Genomic DNA, 7372 nt, shown 5'->3' with positions numbered 1-7372 from the left:
ATTATATGTTTCACTAAGTGAAGCTTTATTGCTTCCTAACCAAAGTATAATGTGATGTGGGAGAGTTTGTGTGCGTTTTTGTCTAGGCTGGGACACAGGATTCATATGTGCAGTGTGTTACGCAGTACTAAACAGACGTGTTCTTGATAATGTCAGTGTACAATTGCAGGACTTTAGGTCTGTTCAGGAGGATGTAACATTACAGAATGTTCAGATAGAAATGTATGGTGTAGAAGAGATTGTCTCTCAGATAGAAATACAAGGAATAGAGCTGACATGATTCCCTATTCTATCTACTATCAATGTTCAGAAAGTTTACATCACTGAATGGACCCCTGAGGTTGGTTGAGGCTTACGTCATTGAGGAGTTGTGTGTTTGAATGTGAGTGGAGGGAATCTTTAGCCTGGTTCCAGATCAGCAATAACAGCGTTACAATGGCCATAGGAGTTGGCAAGACGGCACAAACACATCTGGGATCAGGCTAGGAAGTCCTCTGTTTCCGCTAGTCAAATAAAGAGCAATATTATATACGTCCTATGACCAAGTAAGGTTTACTTACACTCCTCTAGTACCCTCCCCTTATCTTTTTTACATTGCTTGTGCACTAAATGGTACCCTATTCCCTATAGCAGGGGTGCCAAACTCATTCCATGTAAGGCTGAGTGTTTGAAGGTTTGTTTTTTCCTTTCAATTAAGACCTAGACAATCAAGTACAAAGGAGGAGTGAAAACCCACAGATGCTCAGCCTTCCATGGAATAAGTTTGTAAAGAGTGCCCTATATAGTGCACTACTTTTGACCAGATCCCTATGAGCCCTGGTATATAGTATTGTGCACTATATAGGGGATAGGGTGCTATTTGGGACAAACATGGTTATTTATTTATGTTTAAGTGTACTTACAACTTGCTTTATTTAGTTTAGTTTACTCTATAGGTACATTTATGGGGATATTGTTATTGTGTGATAAGTTTTAATGTTATTTCTGATTTGTTCTCATCTGTCTAGCTTTTTCTAAAACTCTTTTTAAAGGACAAACTATTGGAAATGACTCTTGTCTCGTTGATTAATTAATGCGTTTGTTTTGTTTTACCGCTGAAAAGGGGATGTGTCTACGACTCCAACACCCCTATCTCCATCTTATGTTCTGTAATGGTATAACACTTTCAAAGTGTCGATTCTTTGTGCACCATTTCTGTAACGGTAATCGGTACTGGTGCCAGTTAGATGGTGTAGGTGTCTGTAGTCTTCAGCTGTGTAAGAGACCGGGGGGGGGGGGGGTTGTCTCGTGTGGACATTCCCGTTTCCAAATAGGATGATGTTGTATCGGTCCTTGTTATGCTCTGCAGCCTACACCTAGGTTAGGGAGTTATGATTTCATTCACAACCTCAACTATTTCCTAGGACCTGTACAGAAACATTCCCTAGTCCCTACCCACTAGATTTTCTTACATCTGTACAATCCTTGCATAGGTATGGTGTAGTTGTCTGTTTGGGAATCAGGCCCTGGTATATGTAGTGCTTTCCCTAACTTGTATAAATTCAGATTAAGGTACTTCCTCTTACTCAGACCCTGACATTCTTCTCTTTGTGATCATTATTTCCCTCTTATGTAGCCTACAACTGTATGTCTGTCTCAGAGTTGGTTATTTTCACTTAACAGACTGGTTTTGGCTGACTGTTAGTACTGTTATTATATTATTTACTGCCTTATACCTTTTTTTGGAAGGGTTAACGTCTTCAGAGCTATGCTTGAACTTTTAAACACAGGGCCTGTATTCATAAAGTGTCTCAGTATGAGTGCTGATCTAGGATCAGTTTGACGTTTTAGATCATAATGGACACCTGATCCTGATTAGCACGTCTACTTTAGATGCTTAGTAATGTACATATGGCTCCAGATCAACTTGGCTTGTTTGTCTTTTTATTTCTGTTGACAGAGCAGAGAGAGAACAGCACCATGTTTTTAGTATGCCAAACTGTAAATCTGGATTTAGGATGTTTGTTCAAATCTTTGTTTTCTGATCTATTTCAATACGATGGTTCATTTAATTGTAAATAAAAATGTTTTACAAATTTGTTTTTGTGTTCTTGCAGTCACAGGATAACAGATTATAACCACTGATCATCATTAGATCGTCATTATTAGTTGATCATCCAGTCAGGGAGATTTGCTGTGTGGCCAGAGTGCCATATTGGTGTACTTACAGCGGGTGATGGGCAACTGTCAGTCGGGGTCTCAACTTACTGTTGGGAGGTAGAATACACAAGGTGCAATACCCAGCGGCCAGGAATCTAAACTGGTACTGTAGTAATCAAGGTTGGATTAAAGCCTTCGGGGCCCCCATTGATTTTGCTACTCTCACTCAGATTTCATATTAAAAACTGCAAACATTTCTCTCCACCGTATGGCAAAATGAGTAGAATTGCACTAAATTAACTCTTAAACTAAAAAATGTGCATTAGTTAAAATTACTAAATATTCTCTCCGCCCCTGGCAAAATGTGTAGAGTTGCACAGAATTTTAAGCATAAAAAAAATGTCTCCGGGTAGAGAACGTTTTCTGGCCCCCACCCCCATCAAAGTTGCCCATCCCTGACTTAAAGTATACTTCTGGCAGCAGTCTGTTCTCTTAGATTTTATATCTTGATTTCGATTGAACTGTCCTGGCAGATTCCTTACCCAACGATGCGTTCATGTATTGACTTTGGGTGATGTCCTCTAGTCTAGTGGAATGAGATGTTCTGTTCTGTTTGCACAGCTGTTCGTGTGATGCAGACAGCACAAAAACAAACTGATTTTCATCAGAAGACAGAGAAACCTCCGAATATTTACACATACTTTATTTAACATAAGGGCATTTTAGGACATTGGTTATCATCCCGATAAAACAGACTTAAGTAGTTAAGACATTATGTTTAAAGCCGTTTTCTTCTGCACTTTGAATCTTGTATTTTCAAAGTGATTATTAGCTGCAGTTCTTGAAATTTCAGTAGATAAATGAATGGGTATAGGGCCTACTATAGAGAATCAACATGTTCCCTACCAAGTGTTCCTGACTTGCGTGAATGAATCCAATCTGTTCCACAGAGGGAAAAGAGCCTTCAATAGGCTGTTAGTTGCATTCTTTACCACATTATCTATTGACCACGTCATGTGAAATCTACAACAACCCCATGCACATATGTGTCATGTCACAATGAAAGCTTGTTTTTCAGTAAAGTTTTTAAAGAACTCTTTCTTTCTTCAAAGGGATCAAGTGAAAGTAGACTAAATTACACAGTGTTAGAAACCTGATTGCTCCAGTCCAGGGGCTTTGTACTAGTATTGGGTTATTAAACCGCTTAGTAAAGCCAACCAGATCCTTGTGTTGACACAAACAGGGGAACAACAAGCCTTTAACGAGGTGAGTGACACAGCCTGTCCCAAGCCGTTCTCTCCCCCTCCCTCATGGCCCTAGAAGTTTGCAGATCTAAAGGGTATTGAGGAAGTATGCAATGTAGAGGTGGATCTTCCACCATATTGCTTCCATCGCTGCTAACATCGAAGGGTTACTTAGGGCCATGGAGGAAGGAGGGGCAGGCAGTGAATTGGTACCGACCGACCATAGAGATAGTTAGAGGACACAACATTGTTTAAAAAAAAAAATTTTAAAGCTTTATTTTCACATACACCAGGTAGGTGCAGTGAAATGTGTTGTTTTACAGGGTCAGCCATAGTAGTAAGCGACCCCTGGAGCAAATTAGGGTTAAGTGCCTTGCTCAAGGGCACATCGACAGATTTTTCACCTTGTCAGCTTGGGTATTCAAACCAGCAACTTTTTAGTTACTGGTCCAACACTCTAACTGCTAGGCTATCTGCCGCCCTATATCTGTCCCATAATGGCGAATTTGAGAGCATGGGCAGGTGATCCTTCCCAAACCCATAGGAAGTCCGACCCAGTTGACTACTTCAAAATGGTGAAAAGCCTTAATGGCACTTCCCATACTAAAATGTACTTTTGGGCACTAGAGTCCTCTATCTATCTCTATGGGAGCCTAGGGCCCATATACTCTGAAACTCTTTGTGAATGAGTGCTGATCTAGAATCAGTTTTGCATTTTAGATCCTAATGAATACGATTACATGAACAGGGGGTACCTGATCCTAGATCATGAGGCCTGTTTCTTTGAGGTCCCAATGTCACATTTGTTTCTCTGATGCTGGCTGGGGTTGTGTGTTAGCTCAGTTCCTGCTATGTTGGAGGTTTTGAGATAGAGGGAGGGAGAGAGAGAGAGAGAGAGAGGAAGAAAGAAAGAGAGACTGTAGGGAGTTCTACCTGGAGACAAAACAATCACACAGATCCTCATTATCCTCTCTCCTCTCTTCTCATCCACTGTTGGACTAACTCCAGACATTTATCCCACATGAAAAACTATCCACCGCCGACCTCCCCCTTTCCTGCATAATAAATATAACCAGAACAAAATGCCTCCTCTATGTCTTTTCATTCTGAAATAGCCCACTGACAAAACTCTCACTGCTTTTCTCTGTTTTCATAAAGGGACTCACGTACCGGGGGAAAGAAAGGCTCTACTGTTTCCCTTTCTGAATGACTTTCTGGTTTTCCATAGAATTCCATATGTTTTGTTATTGCAGGAACATTTTGAAATAGGTACAAAAGCAAAGGGAAAGAGGGTGTCTACTGTTGTTTCAGGAGGATGGAGAGCACATGGTCGACGGGCGATGCTTTCGGAATCTGGAGAATTTGGAATGTTGGAGATTATTTCTTCCTTTTGTGTGAAAAGGGAAAATTAATACAGGATGTGAATGCTGCAGGTGTTATGTGACATTGGCCAGCTTTCCACTAAAATCTGATAATGTTAATGTGTCTCTTTTGACACAGTGACAGACAACATGCTAGCACACAGAACTTGTTAATAAACCCCTGTGCTTGGCTTTCTCCTTGATGCCTTTACTCCAAGGAATGCATAGAGTATGTATCATTACTTCTAGGGCAAATGTATGTTGCCCAGTTATATAGTCTAGTGTAGTGGCTTAGTTATGTAACCCAGTTATGTAGTCTAGTGCGGTGGTTTAGATATGTTGCCCAGTTATGTAGTCTAGTGTGGTGGTTTAGTTATGTAGCCCAGTTATGTAGTCTAGTGCAGTGGTTTAGTTTGTAGCCCAGTTATGCAGTCTAGTGTAGTGGTTTAGTTATGTAGCTAAGTTATGTAGTCTAGTGCAGTGGTTTAGTTATGTATCCCAGTTATGTAGTCTAGCGTAGTGGTTTAGTTATGTAGCCCAGTTATGTAGTTTAGTGCGGTGGTTTAGTTATGTAGCCCAGTTATGTAGTCTAGTGTAGTGGTTTAGTTATGTAGCCCAGTTATGTAGTCTAGTGTAGTGGTTTAGTTATGTAGCCCAGTTATGTAGTCTAGTGCAGTGGTTTAGTTATGTAGCCCAGTTATGTAGTCTAGTGTGGTGGTTTAGTTATGTAGCCCAGTTATGCAGTTTAGTGCAGTGGTTTAGTTATGTAGCCCAGTTATGTAGTCTAGTGTAGTGGTTTAGTTATGTAGCCCAGCCCAGTCAGTACTTAGCTTGGCTGACACGACACACGTCACTCACAGCGCAGGGAGAGATGTGAGCACACTGGTCTAGAAAGGAGGCTATTTGTTAATGCAATATTCACTCAGAAATAGAGTGACGTGTTTGTTTGGTTCTCTCAAATGTGATTTTTTTCCTCTGGGGTTGAGACCTCTCATTGTTTGTATTTGAAAATCCAAGCATTGTAATGGAAGGGGGTGGCGCTCGGGGGCTGTGTGTGGCTGTGCATGTGGGTGTTTGAGTGAGAAAGACACAGAGAGACAACCAGTAAAAGTACATTATCGATGCATTGTGCCGACAACATCAAAGAGCCATTCCAAACTCTGAAGTCAGGAGGACTTGGAGAGTTAGGTGTTACCCAGACTAGTCAGCACTCTCCTCTCCAACTGTCTCCAGCAACATCCCCATGCTCTGAACTTTAACAATACATGTGTGCATCATCAAACAGTCCAAGCTAACAGCTTCAAACGAGTACAGCAAGCTGAGAGCAGGAGGCGTGTTACTAATAATTATAAAAGGAAGTCTTGAGTTGGCCATTAAAGAGCATTGTCATTTTGAGTCAGGGGTGTAGTGCGTATACGAATATGGCATGTTTATCTCTTTTCTCTCTCCCCCACCCCTCCATCCCTCCACCCTGGAAGCTTGCGGTTCTTTTGATCTTCTTTATTGCAATTTAATCCCTGGGACGGGCGAAGATGGGAGTGGAGGAGTGGCGAAAGACAGAGTAAGAAAGACGAGAGAGAAAGGACATGTGGTGAACATTACGCCCCCCCCCCTCTCAGACAAATATATAATTGAAAAACACATTGAGGTATATCTTTCATTTCCTGATGGCTATTTCTCCAGTCAAAATGAAGCTCTGACCTGACATTCCTTTGGTTCTAATACTAATCAACAGTCCAGTATGTACAGGCTTTGACCTGCATTCTGGTCTGTACTGCCAATGGACTTTCCTGATAAACATTTTTTTTTCTCTTTCTGATCAATTCTATTTTAAACCTATAAACATTGCTGATAATATTGCTGATCACTTAACTTTCCTCACTGTATACTGTATTTTGGGATAGGGACATGGGCTGATCACTTGACCTTCCTCACTGTATTTTGGGATAGGGACATGGGCTGATCACTTGACCTTCCTCACTGTATTTCGGGATAGGGGCATGGGCTGATCACTTGACCTTCCTCACTGTATACTGTATTTTGGGATAGGGACATGGGCTGATCACTTAACCTTCCTCACTGTATACTGTATTTTGGGAAAGGGACATGCGCTGATCACTTGATCTTCCTCACTGTATACTGTATTTTGGGATAGGGACATGGGCTGATCACTTGACCTTCCTCACTGTATTTTGGGATAGGGACATGGGCTGATCACTTGACCTTCCTCACTGTATTTCGGGATAGGGGCATGGGCTGATCACTTGACCTTCCTCACTGTATACTGTATTTTGGGATAGGGACATGGGCTGATCACTTAACCTTCCTCACTGTATGCTGTATTTTGTGATAGGGACATGGGCTGATCACTTGACCTTCCTCACTGTATACTGTATTTTGGGATAGGAACACGAGCTGATCACTTGACCTTCCTCACTGTATTTTGGGATAGGGGCTGATCACTTTACCTTCCTCGCTGTATTTTGGGATAGGGACATGGGCTGATCACTTGACCTTCCTCACTGTATACTGTATTTTGGGAAAGGGACATGCGCTGATCACTTGACCTTCCTCACTGTATGCTGTATTTTGGGATAGGGACATGGGGTGCAAATCAGATCAAACTAG

Source organism: Salvelinus alpinus, chromosome 7 (genome assembly GCF_045679555.1).
Source record: "Salvelinus alpinus chromosome 7, SLU_Salpinus.1, whole genome shotgun sequence".
Taxonomy (NCBI): Eukaryota; Metazoa; Chordata; class Actinopteri; order Salmoniformes; family Salmonidae; genus Salvelinus; species Salvelinus alpinus.
This window is presented reverse-complemented; position numbering follows the sequence as displayed.